This window comes from Protopterus annectens, chromosome 6.part0 (genome assembly GCF_019279795.1).
Source record: "Protopterus annectens isolate FY-2018-M chromosome 6.part0, PAN1.0, whole genome shotgun sequence".
In the NCBI taxonomy this organism is placed as follows: domain Eukaryota; kingdom Metazoa; phylum Chordata; order Ceratodontiformes; family Protopteridae; genus Protopterus; species Protopterus annectens.
Genome location: NC_056737.1, coordinates 861,028,514 through 861,050,577, shown reverse-complemented (window position 1 = coordinate 861,050,577; position 22,064 = coordinate 861,028,514).

Below are 22,064 nucleotides of genomic sequence, written 5' to 3'. Positions count from 1 at the left end.
TGTTGATCATATCTTCCCAGGCTGTCAGGCACTGGATCCCCCTGGAATGACACTAGAAACTAAGCCAATTGTTAAAGCCAATCATTTTCTGTTTGTAATGCAGCATTATTCTGGGTGATGGTAGAATGCTGCTTAAGGCTAGGGACCTACCTGCCTGGGACACATATTCAGTAAGCTCAATCATGTCTCTCTTCATATAGTCCAGAGAGGTACATCTCAAGTTGTTCACACCACCATGGACTATGACAAAGTCATAACAGTACCTGTTGTTGAGAAACCTGAGTGTGTGTGTGATATGGCAGATTCTGGCACCTGACAGACAACTAACCATGACTTTCTCCTTATCCAGCCTGGTGAGAGGCACATATGTGTGTCTCACAATGGAGTCTCCTATGACTAATATGTTGGCTTTATAGTTAGGCCTTAGTGGTTGTGAGACACTGGTGTGTAGAATATGCATGGTATGTGGTGTGGAGCGTTGTGGAGTTCTCATGTGTTTTTGCCTCTGAGATCTCCTTTTTTGGGTTTGTTTTTGATGAGAACCTCTGCATATGTGGGTGTGTGTTGTGTAGTTGTGGGTAGATTTGAGGTGTAGTGATTGTGTTGACAACCTTTTCAGTGCCAGATATACTAGCTTCTGAGGAAGAGAGCCTAGACTCTAGCTTCTTTATGTAATTGCATCTATCACAAATTGTGTTCCTAGGTGGTAGTAGTAGATGGTTATCCATGTACATGAGGCAATTGCTACACTGTCTCAGGATGCCCATATCAACCAGGCTGGCAGGAGGAAACTGTAGGAAATTGTCCATCCATATTTGTTAGAATCTGAGGGAGAGAGGCCAGGGAGAGCTAAGGGGTAGGCCTAAAGCCCAAGTGCTTAAACCAAAACTAAGAGGCTTAGAATAACACTTAAAATTTAAACAGGCTAAAAACAAGCAGTAATAAATGCAGCAGAGAAGATGCAATTAAACACTTTGGAGAACAAGTAGCAGAAAAACCAAGATGAAGTGATAGAGTAAGGAGGAAACACAAATACCGTAAAAGCAGCTGAATAAAGTTTTTTTTTTTTTTTTAGTAAAGTGGAAAGGGAGAAAGATAATTCAAAGTAAAGAAACTAAGGGGGTTGGCCTTCCCAAATGTTCTCTCTGTATTAGATAGAATGAGCTAATGACACTGGACTGGGAGTAGTGTCTCAGATCAAATTTACACTAGGGCTGGGCAACTGCAAAGCTACCAAGTATAAGAACAAGACACCAGTAGGGAGAGAGGGTGGGAAACTATGCTACAGCTACACTATTTTAGGCAGAAAACACTACAGAAATGTTTATCACAGCAGAAAAACAGCAGTGAGATACTAAGTGAAAGATTTTAAACAGATAAAGGAGGAAGGAGACTCTAGAGACTGCTTTTAATAGTAAACAAATCAGTTATATGATACACTCCTTGGCAGGAAATCAGAACAAACAGATGCTTAACAAATAGAGAAAATTTCCAATTAATACCTTTTACACCATGAAACTAGCTAAAAAATCTTTACAAACAGTGTGACAGTAACAAAAGTGATTTAAAAGGCCCTGTAAGGCAAACAATTTCAGTACAATAGTGCAGATTATTTTACAGAAATAAAATGCAGTAAAAATAGTAGGCGGCAGACAACAAAAAAGTGCTATAAATGGTTAGAATAAACAATAACTAGTAATAATAAGCAAAAAAAAAAAGGATACGTATTGTTATATATCACAGATAAGAGTTTTGGTCAGTGCCCCTCCTCCATTTAGCTCAGTGAGAATAAACAGAATTCCTCTCAAACGCAAGGTCTAAATAACAGAAGGTATAACTTGAAACAACTTTAAAAAAGCTCAGAAGGACCAAGGAGTGCTTACTCCAAGCCCTAGACCAGCCAGCCTTTGCCAGCCAGCAAGCAATCAACAATAGTACTTTCACTAAGGTGAAGAAAGGCTTCTGCTAATTCAAAATGGTCTGGGACATATGCTCAGAACAAACAACCACTGCAAACAAACAAACAGTCCCAGAGATAGCAAATCTGAACTAGGACTTTGCTACAGCTACTAGCTACAATATTTTAAGCAGAAACACTACAGAAATATTTATCACAGCAGAAAAACAGCAGTGAGACACTAAGTGAAAGTTTTAAAGAAATAAAGGAGTAAGGAGCCTCTAGATAATGCTTTTAACTGCTAACAAATCAGTTATATGATACACTCCTTGGCAGGAAATCAGAACAAACAGATGCTTAACAAATAGAGAAAATTTCCAGTTAATAAATTTCACACTATGAAACTAGCTAAAAAAGCTTTACAAACAGTGCAACAGTAACAAAAGTGATTTAAAAGGCCCTATAAGGCAGACAATTTTAGTACAATAGTGCAGATTACTTTATAGCAATAAAATACAGTAAACATAGAAGGCAGCAGACAATAAAAAAGTGATATAAATGGTTAGAATAAAGAATAACTAGTAAAAATAAGCAAAAAAAAACAGGACACTTATTGTTATATATCACAGATCAGAGTTGTGGTCAGTGCCCCTCCTCCGTTTAGCTCAGTGTGAATAAACAGAATTCCTCTCAAAGGCAGGGCCTAAATACCAGATGGTACAACCTGAAACAACTTAAAAAAAACTCAGAAGGACCAATGAGTGCTTACTCCAAGCCCTAGACCACCAACCTTTACCAGCCAGTAACCAATCAACAAAAATACTCTCATTAAGGTGAAGAAAGGCTTCTGTTAATTCAAGATGGCCTAGGGCATCTGCTCAGAACAAACAACCACTGCAAACAAACAGGCCTAGAGACAGCAAATCTGAACTGGACAATGCTACAGCTACTAGCTACACTATTTTAGGCAGAAACACTACAGAAATGTTTATCACAGCAGAAAAACAGCAGTGAGACACTAAGTGAAAGTTTTAAATAGATAAAGGAGCAAGAATACTCTAGAGAATGCTTTTAACTGCAAACAAATCAGTTATATGATACACTTCTTCACAGGAAATCAGAAAGAAAAACAGATGCTTAAAACATAGAGAACATTTCCAATTAATACCTTTCACACAGTGAAACTAGCTAAAAAAGCTTTACAAACAGTGCAACAATAACAAAAGTGATTTAAAAGGCCCTGTAAGGCAGACAGTTTCAGTACAATAGTGCAGATTAGTTTATAGCAATAAAATGCAGTAAAAAATACTAGGCAATAAAAAAGTGCTATAAATGGTTAAAATAAACAATAACTAGTACAAATAAGCAAAAAAAAGGATACTTATTGTTATATATCACAGATCAGAGTTGTGGTCAGTGCCACTCCTCCGTTTATTTGATGCCCTGAAACAGAGAATCGCCAGTCCACCAGTGCTCAGATACTGCGATGTTCACAAGTCAGTCACACTTTCCTGTGATGCCTTAAAATTTGGACTTGGTGCAGTCATTTTACCGGAGGATCAACATGTTGTCTCTGCATCGAGAACTGAACAGCAGTATGCCCAGATTGAGAAAGAGCTCTTGGAAATTGTGTTTGCATGTTTGAAGTTCCATGATTATGTTTATGGCAGACCTGTCCACATCAAAACAGACCACCAATCATTAGTCACTATCCTGAGAAAGCCAAGGCATTTAGCTCCAGCTAGACTGCAATGTATGATGCTGAAATTGCAAAAGTACAATTTCAATCTTGTCTACAAGAAAGGCAAACTTCTTTATCTTGTTGATACGTTATCCAGATCATCCAGAAATACCACTGAACAGAATGATAATCAAGGTTCTCAACTGTTTGATGATTTTGAAGTCATGGAAGTGAGAAATTTTTCTACCACACGTCTTGATGAGCTGAGAGAACACACAGCCACAGATCCAGTTTTGCAAAGGCTCAACCACTTTATCAATTATGGATGGCCTTCAAAGCAATCTAGTTTACCTCAAGAAGTACAACCTTTTTTTCCATACAGAGATGAGATTTTGTCTGAAAAAGGTTTCATTATGAAAGGTCTGAAAGTAATTGTTCCAAAATCCTTGCAGCCTGAGTACATTACTATCATGCATTGTGGTCACCCAGGAACAGAATCTGCGAGAAGAAGGGAGAGAGAGAGGTAGTATTTTGGCCTTCTATGTCACAAGACATTGAGAGATCACTTTCTTCATGTTTAGTATGTAACAGTACTAAGCATCATCAACAGAAAGAGCTCCTTCAGCTTAACCAGATTCTGGAACTACCTTGGTTGACAGTAGCCACTGATATCTTTGAGTGGAATGGTCAACATTATTTGGTGTTAGTAGACTCTTACTCCAATTGGTTTGAGATTGGCTTACCTCCTAACCTAGCATCTAGTACTGTCATTACTAAGATGAAATGTCACTTTGCAGTCCATGGCAGTCCACACAAAGTTATTTTTGACAATGGCACGCAGTTTACAAGCCAACAGTTTAAGAGATTTGCTGAAGAATGGGACTTTGCTCATATCACATGTAGTCCAGAGTACCTGCAGTCAAATGGTTTGGCAGAACGCGCAGTGCAAAGTGCAACACAGTTACTAGACAGGTCAAAATGAGATAATACTGATGTTTTCTTAACTCTCTTAAATCTCAGAAATGTTCCTTGTGATAAACAACTTGGTTCACCTGCTCGGAGACTTCAGTCGAGGCAAACCAGAACCACATTACCACTTAGTAGTTAACTGTTGGTTCCATGTGTCAAGAACAACAGATCAGTGAGAAACAATCTGTTGAAGAAATGCCTATCATAGAAGTCCTGCTATGATAAGACCAGTAGACCTCTCACTCCATTACGAGAGGGAGGAGTGATAAGGATGCAAACGTCCAGAGATTATGATTGGATTGGTGTCATGATGAATATTGGGCCAGAGCCGAGATCAGAAATTGTGGAACAGAAGGAGCAACTTTTAGCCATTATCAGAAAGATTTGAGACCGGTGTTCGGTGGTTATTTTGGACATGCTTATGACTACCTTGTTTATTCATCAGATATATGTCCATCATTTTTAATGTTTTGCCAACAGCACCTTTTCACTAGTTTTATGTGTAAAGCTTTGAACATACTGTTATATTTCTGCAAAAAATGTGGAATATGTTAACATTTGCAACATGAATTTCATGTATAACTGTGTCATTGTTTCTTAATTTGAATTCAACATCTTTCTCATACTTATATTTGGAGGGAGTGAGATGGTCAGATATATATTTGGACTGTGGAACAGGGACATCCCCTGATATCAGGGATAATTTGGACTTATAATTTGTACTTTGACAATAAATATCTGTACATAATGTGTACATGATATAGAGTAATTTGTAGTTATCTGTTAACATCAGCTATGTGTTACATTAGAGTGTTCCACTCTCTGAGGTATGAAAGTTAGCAATTGTGTTTTTGTGTTGTGACCACTGTACTGACATGCATTCATGCTTGCAATTTTACTTTCATAAATGCACAACATGTTGCACTTCTTGTAAAGTGTAAACTATGATCTCTATTAGTACCCCATCCCTGCACATTCATACCTCAAATTCTTTTCACTGCATTTCCTTCATGCAATCTCAGGCAAGATGGATTTGCTAGGCAGGTAAGTATCGGGATTAGAGTGGGGATTTTGCTTGGTGTTTTAGGTTTGAATCTCAAGTCCTCCACTCTGTGTTCAATTATGTTCCAATATGTAAATGACCGTGTGTGAAACATTCTAAACTGTATATGGAGATTCTGTAACATTCTTCAATTTAAAATTTTGAAAACATGAGCTGCGCAATGTATATCAATGATATTTTATACCTACATCACTCACACATGCTTTTTACTTTTTGCGCTCACTTGTAAATCATGCCATGTGCATCTGCTTGATACACGGGCTGGAGGAGCAGCACAGGGAGAGAGGTATGTTGATTATTTTGTCTGATTTTGTAAATAAGTGAGATGTGATCATTGTTATAGGCTTGTATTTTTGCCATTGCCATGTATACAACTTATAATGAATTGTCATCTCATTATATCTTCATTATGACAATATGTTAACTGGTGGCTGTACATATGACTGATTACATGCACAGACACCTGGAGCACAGTTGACATTCACATGCAAACATAACATACATGACAGGAAACGGAAATAATGATATTCTCTCAGACAGTCAGCTGGCCAATTTTCTGAGGCATACATCACAAGTATTAAACAGTGCTAGTCACACTACTAATATTATATTGTCATGTTTATAGTGTTATTTTGCAAAGTAGACTCACATGAGCATTGCATGACACAGTGTCATGGCAATATTCTCTTCAAATGGTAGGATATGTAAGTGTGCAGGTTTTGCATATGCTTGTCATGCATGATGATGTCTGATAAACAAGTGTTCAGGTAATGTGAGGATTTCCACTGGTAAGCTATGTTATGCATGCCAATGGAATGGCCTGGAGTAAGCTGCTCGCATCCTGTGATGGACACAGTGGCCCTGACATGTTCCATTGTTGAAAACATACCTAAGTATAGATAATAGGGCATAGGGATGTGATGTGTGCATGAGCTGCCATCCAGTAGCAGCAAATCTGTTTATTATACTTGTCCTACAAAATAATTTTTAGCCATTTCATCTGAGAATGTGTTTTTAATGACACCTGCAACATATGCTGATATACCTTCATTCTTATACGCAGAGTTACATAATGTCTGTTAGACTGCAGATGTGCACATTAGTTTCAGTTTAATGTCATCTATGATTTTCACAGGAATGTGTGATCTGATAGACTTTTTTTCATTGTTATAGTTTTAATTACTGACATACATTGCATATTGTGGTACAACTAACTATGGCCATAACATTTTCTAAGGTTTCATACTTACTGTTTTTTTTCCCATTCATTGTGTCGCAGTGGATATGTCATTTAGTCATGCATTAGCAGGTATGCATATGCACTTTCTGTCTTGTGTTGTGATTCACCTTAACAGAGCATGGGACCCATGGACGTCCACCCATAAGACATCAGAGATGAGCGCATGCCAGACCACTGCCAGAGATCTCCAATGACGACCATGACAGAGAAGAGGATATGTCATCATCCCTGCTGCACCCCATAGGAGATGATGCCAGGCACCTCAAAAAGATGACTATCGCGAGCAGATCTAGGAGGTGGTGACTGATGTCTTTTGAACACAGATAGGGTACATGATAGGGAATTTTTTCCAAGATATGGCACGGGATATGTAGGACTCATTCAGAGAAATAGCCCAGGAGATAATTTGTGATGCTCATCCCCATCAGGGTGGTCCATCAGCACCATAAGTATTATCTGTGTGATCCACTTGTGCAATGCTGATAGGGCTGTATATGCATACTTCTGCATGCATAGCATTTTGCTGCCATGATTATGTGATACACATCCAACCATACACAGCAGATGTTGTGTGACATTTAGCTTTATGTTCCAGTGGGTAAATGACACACAGTACCACATTAGACTTTCATTCAACATTCAGCTGTCCATGAGTTTCAGTTCCACTGTAGACTTGAGTGGTACTGACAGCAACTCATAAAGCACATCCTGCACATACTCCACATATGCCACAGTGGTATGAGTATGATTTATGGATTGCCATGCCATGTATGTTCAACAGAAGGACATGTTCTTGTCCCTGTGTTTTGGATCTCACTTGTCATGATGTCACACTGGCATATTGGCATTGTGTGTGGCATGTGTTGGCAATGCTGATGCCATGTTGTTTCATATAAGGGTATCTAGTACATATGGGCAGTCCTCCTTTACTAAATGCATAGACCACCAATGTAACATTCATGTATTCATCATAGTAATGATAATTTATTCAGTAACAGTACAGTATACCTTCTTTGGCCTATGTTACATTTTCACATCCATTCCCAATTCACAAAAATTCACACATTTCAGCAAATGGTGTACATATGCAATGATTTATGTACATCTTTCTGCACATATTCCAATAAATAGAGAAACACTGTTGTACCTTGTTACTGTGAGCAGTCACTGACTTCATGTCAATGTGCTGTAATGTTGCTCACAGGACTGTGCTCTGATCAGTCATAATGAGGGTCAGTGATACATAAATGCAGTTGTTTATTCCACATGTTGTTTTGCATTGATGTGACAGTATATATGAGTATGTGATAGCAATTCTAGGCTTACCTACCTATGTCTGTTGCTGTTATATGATTGCACAATACTGTATGTGTGATTTATATGTCCATTTTTGTTGCTGTCAGCAATGCAGCCTGTCCATATTGACATCCATTGGCCATTTGCTTTAATGTAGTTTGGGATGACTTCAACCCCACTTTATGTGGAGTGCACATGCATTTGCAATGTGTCACCTTACATATCGTTGTCCTACTTTATTGTTTGCCTACAGAGCTTTGATGCCATGTCTTCCTTGATGTGGGTCCATGTTGTCCACCTCCCTTCCACCACTGTTGGTATATTATATCTCTTGCACATATGCATGGTATACATTCAACTTTGTTGGAAGCTTTTCCATTTTCATGTAGATGTTTTGTCACAAGTTCAACTTCTGCCAACTCTATGGCCATTATACAAATGCAGGACATATGCACACAAGTTGTTGGCTACTGCTTGAAATACATCCTTGTTCTTCTTATACTTATGTGTCACATATTAACCAGAATATATTGCTGAAATTCATGTGCATACCTGATATTGGTTATATAGCATCAATCATAGATTTGTGACCATATATTATTATTACATGTCATATGTGTGAGTATGTGTATGTGTATGCTCATTGACTTTGCTTTCAAATATTTTCCTATTAGGCCAATAAAGGTCATACATATATGCCTACACCTGTGCTTTGCCTTTGACATGGCATATATGTGTGACATATGCATTCCATTACACTTCTGTCTGGATTGTGTACACCTACTTGTGTAGGTAGCAGCCACTTTGATGCTTTGCTCCGGTACTGCTGTTTGGCACTGTGCTTGGTGACTTGCCTTTCACATGTCTTCTCTTGTCTGCTGGTATTCTCTGGCATTTCAGAGACTGCATTTCCTCATCTGTGATGCTGCTTGGCTTACATCTGCACTGCTGACAGACTATCTGCGTACTGAATTATTCATCCAATGTATACAGTGATTTCTATTTATTACTCTACAACAGACAGCTGCCATTGGCCATACACATCCAGGTGTGACTGTGTCATAACATGATAATGCACAGGTACACATGTACTCCTGCATTTCACCATGGCTGCTATGCATCCCTACTCTGTCAACTTTCCATTGCCCACATTGTGCAGTGTGCTGTACCTGTAACTCACCTCTCCTTACTGTTTATTTCCAACCTTTGTCTGTCAAGCGTTGTGATATGTGTTATATGGGTATACCTGCTGTGATGGCCTTCTCTCCTTCCGTGTCATTACCTTTTCTACTATTCTTAAAAAAAAGGAAAATGGAGGACTACTCCCACCAAAAAAAAAAAACATTGCCCGTGCCCTTATGACTGTCCCTTAGATTTTCCTATTCCAACATCCCTCTTGCGTGTCCCTCTTCTTTACCCATATCACACATCTGCTTTTCTATCTCCCTGTTTCCTTGGGTGTGTGTGTTACCTGTGTTCCCCACACGTGTCCTGCACCCATTGTTAGCTACTGTTCGCTGTGGCAATGTGGCTGTGATTGCCATTCTCCTTTATTAATTTTTTGTTAGAAATTTTCCAGAGTCCATTGGAATCTGTAAGTGAGAGCAAATATTTTTATTAATAAATGACTTATGGGGATGTTCCCTAGTTGTCTCTAAGCTTACTGGAGAGATTTTGTTATAGATATCTATTTTATGAATGTTAGGCAGCCTAGATTGGGATACTATTTCTGTAACTTTGTTAATGTGCATCATGATTTGAGGCAGTTTTCATGACTTATGGGGTGGCTGTGACTAACATAGAGTTCACCATTATTATAGAGAAACTCTGTTATGTGCCGAGATATTTTAAGTTTATTGAGACATATTTGCATATTACATACTTATCCACAACCTTTGCACTAATTTGTGTAGAATGTGTCAGATTCTGCGAAATTTATGCAATTTGGCCCAATATCTGTCTATTTCAGTGTCATTTTCTGTTCTTATTTTCACAGTTGGTCTTTAGAAAAACTGTTTTATTTACAGTTTGTTGCTTCTCTCTCATTTTTTGCCGGGTCTACTTTAGTTTAGCGAACAATCAGATGATTGAACGCTGTTTGTTCGAACATTAAATGTTGAACCGGCAAAATAGCGAATGTCCAGAACAGTGAATTTTTTCCTAGGGAAAGAAATCCCTGGGCCATCCGTCCGGGTTGTGCCATTTCCTTCACTGTAGTGTGATCTTGGAGTTGGTATATTTAAGTAGGGGGGTGTGGATGGTACAGCCCCCCACATGGGGGGACGGGTCTGGGGGGTGAAGCCCCCCACTTAATTTCATGTTTAGTGTTTTTTTTTTTTTTTGTGAACAGCGATTTTTTTCCCAAGGGAAAAAAATCTCTGTTCTGATTGTTCACTGTTTTGAGTTTTCACGCTTTAGGGGTCGATATAATAACGTTCGATCATCTGATCATTCGTTGTTATAATATAGAACCTCTTTTGCCTGCTATCACTGCTGCATTACTGTTTATTACTGCATTATTTGCTGCCACAAAACTAGACACCTTCTCAGCTTGTTGCTGATTTCTGCCACTGTTGCATGTTTTAACTGCTGCATTCTCTGCTCCCTCATTACCTAGTTCCTTTTCCACCTTGCCATCACCAACACTTCCAAAAAAAGTTATCTGCCATCTCACTCCATGAAACAGCAGAACTGTCACCTGGTCATCCTGCTTGATTATTTTTAACTGAACATCATCTTCAAGCCCATCTGATACCAGTTTGTTATATGTACCACTTCAACAGACTCACTTACTTCCTTTTCACTGGAGACAGCTAAACGCTGCTCATTTGTAACATAACCCACATAGGAATCCTTATTTACATTCTGAAGCTCCATATTGTACATTTCTCTCTCCAAATTCTCACTTTCCACCTCCAAACTCTCCATAGCTTGTCTCTCCTCCTCCACTCTGTTGCTTCCCTTAGGTCTCTTCCTTGCTGCTGTAGGAGCCCTCTGGTACCATCCAGGAACTCCAAAGTGTAGGGGAAGTTTCCTAATGCCCTGGCCAAATTTCCCCTAGTAGGATAAGTACCACCTCAGATCTCCCTTAAAAAGAAGCCACCAGTCTAGTGAGATTAATCTGGTCAACAGAGGATAAATAAAATAAAATGCTCTATCCCACAGACAGTAATCATGTCAAATGCTAGGAGTCAGAATGCTATGTCCTTTAATTGGAGACTGAATGGCTCAAAATCCAGAGTTAAATATACTAAGTCTAACATTGCTGTTTCCCAGAATATTCCCTTTTCTCTGAGGGATGGCAATCTCTGAGCTGGTACATATATGTAAGTTTGGGTAGGGGACTGTCACCTACATGGGGGGTGCAGGGGGGCTTGTTCCTCTGCAAAAAGAAGTTTAAAGGAGAAGTGATGTCCAATATTCATGCTTGTCCTGCATTTTTCAGTCTTTTTTTTATATGTTGGCACTTGGCATTCCGAGTCCACAAATCCCAAAATCATTTGCAATCCCTATTATCACCAAAGAGCATGTTCAGTAGGTGTTATCAAAGACCAAAATATTTATATAGTGGGACCTGACAACATACTTGGATGTTTAATAAATAGCACCAAAGATGCCCTCACTGAACCTTCCATATTGTTTAACATAAGCTTAACAAAATGATTTATTCTTGGATTATGGCACACTGCAGTGCTGATGCCCTACTAAAAAGGTGGACCTACCAAAAACCCTGGTAATTACAGACACCTCAGCATTCTAATCCTGATCTCATCAATTATGATATAATATAAATTAGATATACTTTTAACTTCTCCATTTCAAACAACTACTAAAAGACTACCTAAATAAAACCTGTCTCTGCTCCTGCACTACCCCAAGCTGAAATAGTCCATCTTTTCTTCTACCACCAGCATACTTTGAATGTTCGGAGAGAAGGAATTAGTAGAATCTATTTCTTAAACCAAGATCAAATATAATTTTACCTAGGCTGTATTATTGTGTCATCTCTGTTCCAGAGTGTACACAGTGTGCTTAATGTCATCTCTATGAAGTGCAGCTGGTGAATACTTTATCTGTTGACAATGTTCTTTTTCAATTTGTTATAGCTGTCCAAATATTTGCACCATGTTTGTATAGGATCACACTGTATGAGCTGGAGCTGAAGTTTTACTTGGTTATTATGCCATTATTCTGTACTAGGCTTTGTAATAACTTTAAGTGTTCCCATATTATGTCAGTGTGGAGCTTTTCTCCCCGGCCTCTGCTGAAAATGGGATATTATCTCAGTCGGACTTTCCCAGTAAACAAATGTCAAATAAATAAAATGATACCAACAATTTCATTAGGCCAGATCCTTACAGTTTGGCTTCATCAAAGGGTGATTCTGCTTATTAAATCTAGTAAACTTTCAAATGGTCACACAGTCTGTTGACGCTGCACGTGATGTTCACACAACACATCTTGATCTGGCCAAAGCTTTTGACACTATACTCCATGTAGACATTAGAAGTGCTTTAACTACATATCCCTGTGTAGCAGGATAGATAGTAAACTAGCTAAAAGACAGAACCCACCTGTGTGGCAGGTACCTTATCTGAAAGTATGAAAGTAACAGTGGAGATCCCCAGGGTACTGCACTGGGACATCCCCTTTTCTGTGTTAGATCTTCAAACTGAGGACCAGGACTTCTGGTTAACTAAGTCTGCAAATGACTGCAAATTGGCAGTTTAGAGGGAACCTAACCTTAGTTCATATCTGGTGTACTCAAAATGGGCTCAAATTAAATTTAAAAAAAGAGTACTTCTGCCTTCAACCTATAGTACAGACAATACTTCTCTACTAAACGAACATGTAGGCAGGTACCTGGATACCTTGGTTGATAGTTCTCTCTCCTATGTTCATGAGGTGGCAACTGTAGTCACAAAGTCCTTTAGCTTAGTGTAAGTAATAGCCAATGAAGTATCATCCAGATCTGAAGATGGCATTGTTCTCTTATATTCAGCATGGATTAAACTAATTATTGATTACATTGCCCCCTTGGAATGTATCTCACCTAACATAAAAAAACTAGAAAAGCCCCATAGGTTCCGCACTAAGAAGATTTCAGGCTTAAAATTCCTGACCTACCAAGACAGGCAAAAAGAGATATCCCTTTACTCAGTAACTTATAGACTCTTGAGGGGTTATCTGTTCCTCACCTACCACACCAGTAGAGAACCCTTTGTCCTTGCTCTCCTATATCTTTGCAAGTCTAATAGCTTAGCAAGCACCAGAACCAGTGACCCAAATCTTCACCAGAAGTTATATAGAATGCAATAGAGACAGAGCTTTATTAAATCTCCTCCCCGTGACTGAGGTAATCTGCCTCCACAGGTTAAGCAGGTGATAAATTATTACCCTTCAGACATAACCTGGATAACTGGATGGGTACCATTAAATTTATACCTTGTCATCCCTGAAAAGAGGAAACAACCTGAGGTGGATATTGGCAAGGCACAAGTGATTGTAAGACTAAATTTCCTTGAAAGTTATATTAATCCCCATAAAAATGATAGTTTTGAGAATTTTGAACTGTTTAGAAAGATTCCAGGAATTGTCATTGCATCGTGTTTCTTCTAGGCTACATAGATGTGACCACTGCCTCAACTGTACAGTAATGCCTACTCCATTTCTGTTTGGGATACTGTGACTGGTATGCACCCATGGGAGAGTTAATAGTGAACAGAAGAAACTAGAAGTAAAATAAGTTCAATGAAGAACAATAACAGAAAAGCAAATGATAGATACAATGCAAAGTAGTTTCAATATTATGGAATGTTTCACCTTATAATTAGAAGAAGCAAATCTTAACTTCCTTCAAAAAATCCTGATACAGGAAATAAAAAAGAGCAGCCCAGGGTTATTGCAATCAGGTTTTTTGAAGGCTAGTAGGTTAAAATATCAAGAATTTAAATTATGAACCTCTGGGCCTTTCTCTTTTTTTAATGTAGTGTGTGTGTGTGTGTGTGTGTGTGTGTGTGTGTGTGTGTGTGTGTGTGTGTGTGTGTGTGTGTGTTTGTGCGCATGCACCGCTTTTAAAGACTAGGATGTTACGAAATTGTATTGGACTGCATACTTTTTATGTAGTTACTTTTGCTTTCATTTATGTATCAGGTCAGCAGGATTTTAAAAGCCAGATAACAGATTCTTTGAGTATTGATCGACTGTAAATAATTCACAGAGCTGTTTTTTTTTTTTACTGAAAATAACTACCCAAAAATTAAAGTATTTATGTTTTGATTATTGATGTGTTCTTCTTTATCTGATGTACAGTGGGATCAGAGTTGGTTGATTTAAGTGCAGCTATCTTGCAATCAGAATTATTAAGCAAAGAAGATGTTAGGAAATGAACTCTAGCTGGGATCAGGGAGAAACATGCCTGAAATAAACATTTTATTTAATTCTTTAAACAGCTGATTCTAGAGTAAATCACTACTGGGGAAGAATGATATGAAGCAGGATTTTAAGAGTTTGTTTCAACAGCCTTCAGAGTTAGAAACTTTGAAACCCTATTGTTTGGTTGGATTTATTAACAAGTTATTTTAGTCTAGCATCTGTTTCACTACAGCTTGAAAAGTCCTTAGTTGAAATAAATATGACATTTTTATTCATTTGTCTGCTGCCTTTGGGTGACCACATCCCACTGGTACAATCATTTTTTACTCCTGTGAGATACAAACTGTCAGGTGTACAAAAACAGTATAGTCCAGAAATACAACAGACAAAGGAATAATATTACAGTTGTAGACATTAACACACCACACATTAATTATCTGAAAAGATGCATTAAATTTGGATCAATCTTCCCCAGAAACACACATATGAGCTTTGTGCTCTTTTATGCTTTATGCTGGATGCTCATGTTTGTCTTATTGAAAACACACTGCAGGAATTCAATCAGCCTTATGAAGAAGCTTTAAATAGGATCCGGGATCAGCTCAATTGCATAGATTTGAATATTAGTATCATTTATATCATACAATGGCTTTGGGACTTGCTATATTCTCATTGGGGTTGCCAAACTTAATTTTTCAGGATGCAGCTGCTGATATGGTCTCTTAATTACATAATTTCCAGGCTGTCAGGGTCTAACTTAGCAAAACATTTGATCTGTTCCTATCATACTAAGTGTGTTACAAAACAGAATGCGTTTCCATTTATAAGGGCCTATACAGTCAACTGACATTTAACTACAGAGGATAGGGTGCCGCTTATCAAAAATGTCTCTGACTTTAGAAAACATCATTGTATAAATTTTGTTTAGGAATCAATGACTTCCTGTTAAGCAGAAAACACTTCTCTAGCCACCTGCTTTGTGAATATTGTCCACTTCTGTTCCATAAAATATCCATTTACTCCTCACAATATCCACTCTCCTCACAACAGGATGTTGTGGTACTGCTGTATGGACATAGCTTTCCTTCCAGTTCACTAAAGCAGATTCTTCCATGTTAGGTCGGCAGTTTGAAACAGTCTGCATTACTCAATCAGAAGTATTTCTGGCAATCTGATACCTAATAAAGCAGTTGTTTGAACACATTTCAGTTTTTCATAAATGGTGATGTTATTCCGTCCCTGCCAGTGATAAAACATCTTACTTTTGCATGAATTTTTCCTTATGATCAATACAATGTTGTTCTACACTTGTTAATATTTAATTTAATAAAGTAAGTACTAATTCATCTTCATTGTAGTTTTTCATTACAATGCCAACATGTGTGTGTTCAGGCTTCTGACTCAGTTTTACACCCATGTTATTCACTTTGTGCAGTTTGTTTTGTCTATGCATGACAGTTTTACACCCATGTTCTTCACTTTGTGAGTTTGTTTTGTCTATGCATTTTATTATGCTGCATCTCTATGTTTGGTTACAGTTATCAGAGCTGTAACAGTCTCATCTAGTGTCTGGTGCCATCATTCCCCGATCTGGCACTGTGCAAATGTAAATTGCTTTTAACTTTGAAGCAGTGTAGAAATTAATTTCTGTACCAGCATTCAGAAATGCAGACACATAAATGAATACCTGTACTACCTTAACAATTGAATGATATCACCTGATCACACCCCCTAACACCTTGTGCCCAGGGTGGCTGCCCTCTTCACCCCACACTGGATACATTACTAAGAACTATATGCAACTTGTCTTGTGCTCAGTTTTTGTCTAAGAAGGGTCTTAACTTAAAAGACCAGACCCCCAATACCCTTCTTTGTTGACTCTAAATGCATGCTAGCCTTCTCAAATGTTGTCATAGCTCTTAAGTGCTTCCTAACTGGCCCCGAATCAACATCACGGTGTAAGAATGACCCTGTTTTTGCCCAGACATATTACCTGCTATGTTACAGATGACTTCCTCAACATGAACCAACCAGCTTCAAACAAGCTGAAAGATTTGCAGGCCCTAGAAAGAGTATCCATATTGTGGTAGAGATAACTGGGGTGATGTTATACCAAGAAAGAGAATGGTTATAGTACTAGGATCCACCTCCGTAGCTTGAGATTCCCTTCCATTTATTAATGAAGCCACTGGAGGGGGAAATGATCTATGACCAGGGTGAAATGAATTGTCCAACAGGTAATATGGCAGGAAACCTAATGCCCACTTGAATATCAAATACTTTCTTTCATTGCTGGAGTACTTATTTTCTATCTTATTGAGTTTCTTTCTAAGGTAACATACTAGAGGTTACTAGAACCCTTCTCACTAGCCTCGTCTGTCAAAAATATTTGGCAGTACCTCTTTGTGAGGTCCAAGGTGATTGAAAACCTACCTTCCCCAAAGTTTCCACCAGCTTTTCCACCTGCAGCATAGAGAAGCTATCAAATCTAGAGACATTATTACGCTTTCCAACAGCATTGTCAAACCAGTGTTTGCTGTTCAGTATTGGAACTAAGGCAATGGGTGTATCTGAGTCAGTGGTGGACTCATCAATAACTGCTAAATTCAGTATCTTTTTGCAGTCTCTTCTCAATGAACTTGATTTTGAGCTTCTTGTTCCTTGTAGGGCTTTATGTTGACCTTCTCCTCCTGGGACATTCTCTATACTGTCCTTATAGGAGTTGTTCTTCCTGATATTTCTGAAAATATTTCTTTATTTCTTAGAAGAATCTCCTGTACTTCTTGCTTTTGGAACTTAGAAATAATTTTTTCCAACTACCACTGAAGGGATTAAGGATTTACATTTTCTTTTTCACAGGCTTTCCTTTTGGACAATTTATCTTCTACACTTGCTTGAATTTTCCTCTAGGGTTTTAAAATGCTTATATGATGTATTTCTTCAAATCCATCTCCTTCCTGGCTGCTTAACTTTATTATTAATCTCATTTATTCACTCAATGATCCTGTAAGATTCTTGGCACTTAGCCAAAGAATGTATTTTGAGAGGTAGGGACAGAACCAGGACTTGACTACCTACTTGATACTCTCCTTCTGGGGATTCTCATTATACTCTGCTTATTGGGTCATTTGAGCCCTTTTCATATGGTCTGACACAATTGACATTATGGTGTTTAGTCTTTATTGAAGGTTCTTACAATACCGACTGACACTTGTGTGCTTTCCTCTTCCCAAGTCTGTTTCACAATGTCTAAAATTCCTCTGGGTCTTCTGCCATATAGTAACTTAAAAGGACTAAATATCATGGAAGCTAGGACACCTCTCATTTAAGAAGCTTATGTAGGGCAATAGATGGTTCGTAGATTCATAGGTATATACTAGGCTAATGAGCACTAAGGTCCTTACAAGCCTACCCATGCAACCCAAATGTGACCCACAAATTTGATTTACATAGGTGGTGATTTACTGACCGCTTCTGTCCATCAGAGACATAGGAGCCGGATGAGGGGTGAATTTCCAATTAACAGTAAGAACACAATCTCTGCATGTATGGCAACTGCAAGGTTTCAAGAAAATGTGTTTCAAAAACCAAATGGTGAAACCAGCAGACAGTGGCAGACAAACAATATTTAATATATGTTGCTTAAAACACATATTAAAATATAGGAGAACAATTTCCAGTTACCCATCCATTAGTCCAAGTTGCACCTGAAAAGTGATAGGGAGGAACTCTGCTTTACATAGATGGGGAGCCTGTTGCAGAGAATAGGAATTCTCTGAGATACATATCTGTCCCTCCAACATGTCCTATTTATATTGCAAGCAAAATTTAGATCTTTTGATCTAGAAGTTCTTATGCTGTTTGTTTTGCAGATGTGCAAAAGGTTTGTCAAAACAGTGTCCAGGGATGCTCTGTATGCCAGGCAAAGATCACCTCTCAGAAGTCTGTATGATACTGAGTAGAGACAGGACTTTGATGAGATCAATGTAGGACATTGTATTTACTCCTGGGATTCTTTTTGCAAGGAACCTTTGTGGACACTCCAGTTGCTGCATGTGTCTGGTCAAGTACATACCAAAGGGGGCATTACACTTTATCATGGGTCTGATGAGGGGCAAGTACAGTGGTACGATGACCTCTCTGGAACTTGATGCCATGCTCTTACTTATAAGTTGAATAACATACAATTTTCTTAATACCTTGGACACATGCTGGTCAAAGCCTAGATTACTATCTACATGGATTCCCAGATTCATGACTAGTGAATCAACTATTAAGGGTGTTTTATTGATGATGTAGTTACCCAGGATGGCAGACTTCCTGAAAGGTACTATAATGCATTTCTTGGTACTGAATTTTAAGCCATGGCTTTGGCACCAAGTGTTTGTCTGTATTAGACCTTCCTGAAGGGTATTCTCATCTTAGGGGGTTTCAATGACTGTTCCCAGTTTGCAATCATCTGTGAACTTGGTCAGCCACAGGCCTTTGACATTGGCTTTGACATCTGAAAATTAGATGTCAAAGAGGAGTGGGCCCAGCACAGAGCCCTGGGGAACTTCACTGGTGACCAGCCTCTTTCTGGAGGTGGCCTCATTGATTCTAACCTCCTGGTTCCTATCAGTGATCCAGCTAGCTATTTATTGTGTTATAAAGGGGTTTAAACCTAGTTCCATTAGTTTGTTGACAATGGTTGAGTGGGGTATTTTATCAAATGCTTTAGCCAGATATAGGTTGGTATTATGAATTGTTTTTCCTTCGTTAATTGCCTTAGTGACCTTTTCAAAGAAGTCCACCTGATTCATTAAGCATGACCTTCCTTTGATAAAGCTAAACTGGGATGAATCCAATGTCTGGATGTTTCCTATGTCCTTGTTGATAATTTCCATGATAATTCTTTCCATGGCTTTGAAAATGATACTAGTTAGACTAATGAGTCTATAGTTTCCAGAATCTGTTGAGGGTCCTCCCTTATGAAGGGGGCTAACAGTTGCAGTTCTCCATTAATGTGGCACAAAGACTGTTTTAAGACTATAGTTAAACAATGAATCCAGGGGTCCTGGATAGGTCATATTTTAGACTATTGAGAAGGCATCCTGAGACATGATCAGAACCCACTGAGACCAAGTTCTTGGCTTTAGTGAGTGCAGCCAGTACATGCTCCCTAGTTATAGCTGGAGGGATTATGTTTGAGGGTATTTTTGAGGGGATGGTTGGGGTGAGAGGGGGTAAATTTGGAACTGAATTTGTCCTGCTACATCGTCAGGCTCAGTGAATGTGGCACCATTAATTACCAGTTCAGCACACTGTTGTGTGCTGCCCTTGATTTTTCTGACATAGTTGTAGAAGGCCTTATGGTTATCTTTCACCTGGCGGGCTATCTAAACCTGAAAGTTGTCTTTTCTTGACCCCATTAGCCCTCTTAGTTGCCTATTTACTTTGATGAGAGTGTTTCTGTTTTTATGGGAATTACCCTTCCTGATTTTTGCCATATTGTTTTCCTTTTGTTGTATATCCTGTTTAATTTGGGATGCCACCAAGGTGGGCTTACTTCTGGTAGGTACAGCGTCCCCTGTGCAAGCATTGACATATTCGTACAGTGTTTCTGAGAGCAATTTGGCATAGGCTGCTGTGTTCTCTGGCTTTGGAGGGGCACTGAATTTGAATTTAAAATGACATCAGAGAGACAGCCAGTTGTTGAAATCAGTCACTTTTTGCTTATATTGTGGCATCATCCTCAGTGATGGTAATATGCTGCTCAGTGCTAGAGCCATACCAGTCTGAGACACACAGTCTGAAATCTCCATAATATCTCTTTTCATATAGCCCAGGGAGGTACATCTCAGGTCATTTGCACCTACATGACTATAATAGAATTGGGTCTACTTCTAAATGTCGAAGTTTCAGAACTTCGAATTTCTTATAGTCAAGACCATAAGACCGAAGTTTTGAGACTTCGAACTGTTAAATGGAGATCACTGTACAGTCTGGAACTGTATATTTGCCGGTTTCCTTGCTGTAGTGCAATCTCGGAGTTGGTATATTTAATTAGCAGGGTGGGGTGGGGTCTCTCAACCATAAGAAATTTGAAGTTCTGAAACTTTGAAATGTAGAACTAGAGCCATAGAATCATATGGTACCTGTAGCATAATGACTTGAGTGCATGTGTGATTTGGTGAATTGTTGTTCAAGATAATCAACTAATAGCTGTCTTCTCCTTGTTTAGCCTGGTTAGAGGGGCATCAGTTTATCTTGCAGTGGAGTCCCCTGGGACGAGAGTCCTCGGAAGTGTGTTTGCTTGCCTTACGGGCTTAGTGTTTTGGGCCTCACTGAGACTGACAGTATGTGCAATGTTAGGTACTGTTTTTTCTGAGTGCCTTTGGGATTGCTGAGGCATAGCTGTGAGAAAAGATGATCTAGGTAATTTTTGTTGTTTAGGAAGACTGCGTTAAGTGTCTCAGCATGTTAGTTTATGTGTGTGTTGTGTGCTGTGTGAGATGGGTGTTATGTGTGGGGTTTCGACAACATGATGTGCACTTGTATGCAGGAGTTAGCCTCCAATGTCATTGTGTAAGGGCACCTGTCACATTTTGTGTCTGCTTTTTTAAGGATAAAGAGGTTGTCAGTAAACATGAGACAACTGCTACATTATCTTAGAATGCCGATATCCACCAAGCTGGCTACAGAGAAGTTAGGAAACTGCATATCCATACTGTCCAGTCATTTGATTGGTGAGCTACAAGGGAGTGGTGTATTGGGGTTAGACGGCTATTAAGGGTGCTTTATCAGAGCAGATTATGCTAAACAGTACTAAATTCCACTAACTTTAATGTTTACATGATACTCAATTCAACTAAATCTGTAGGTATTGCCAGTCGACACCTAACTACCTGTTGTAAGTCTCATTGTTTCTCATCTTTCTCAATTACTTTTTTTTAACATGGAGTTTAAAGTTTGGTTAAACCATCCCAATAACCCATCCATTTTGGGATGATACACTGATGCCATTAGGTGCTTAGCCTGAAAACTCTGGCACATTTGTATTATATCCTTTGACATAAATGGGTGTCCCCTTGTTATAATATTTCCTTTGGTATTCTTACCAAAGAAAACTGAAAGACTAGTTTTGCAGTGATTGCTTTGGATTTGGCCTTTCTGAGTGGGAGCTGTTTTGGGGAATAGAGTTGTATAGTCCAGTTCCACCAGTGTATATTGCTACCAGTGTTTGCTGCTAGACCTGACCAATGGCTCACTATATCAATTGTATTCTTTTCAAAAGGGACTTCAGTCATGGGCATAAAGATAAAAATATTGAAAGCCCAGACTAAGGGTCATCAGTTGACATTGAAGGCACCCAGTAGAAATGTTTTCAACTCCTATTATAATACCCGGTCAGCAAAATCTATCCAAGACTCTTTCTTTGGTTATGTTCATCTCTAGTTTGTGCCCCCTAAGACATGGTTATGCAACTGTTTCATAGCCATATGACTAAATGGCTTGGGTGCCAGTAATTGCCAAACAGTCTCCATTTTTCTGTAGCTGTCCT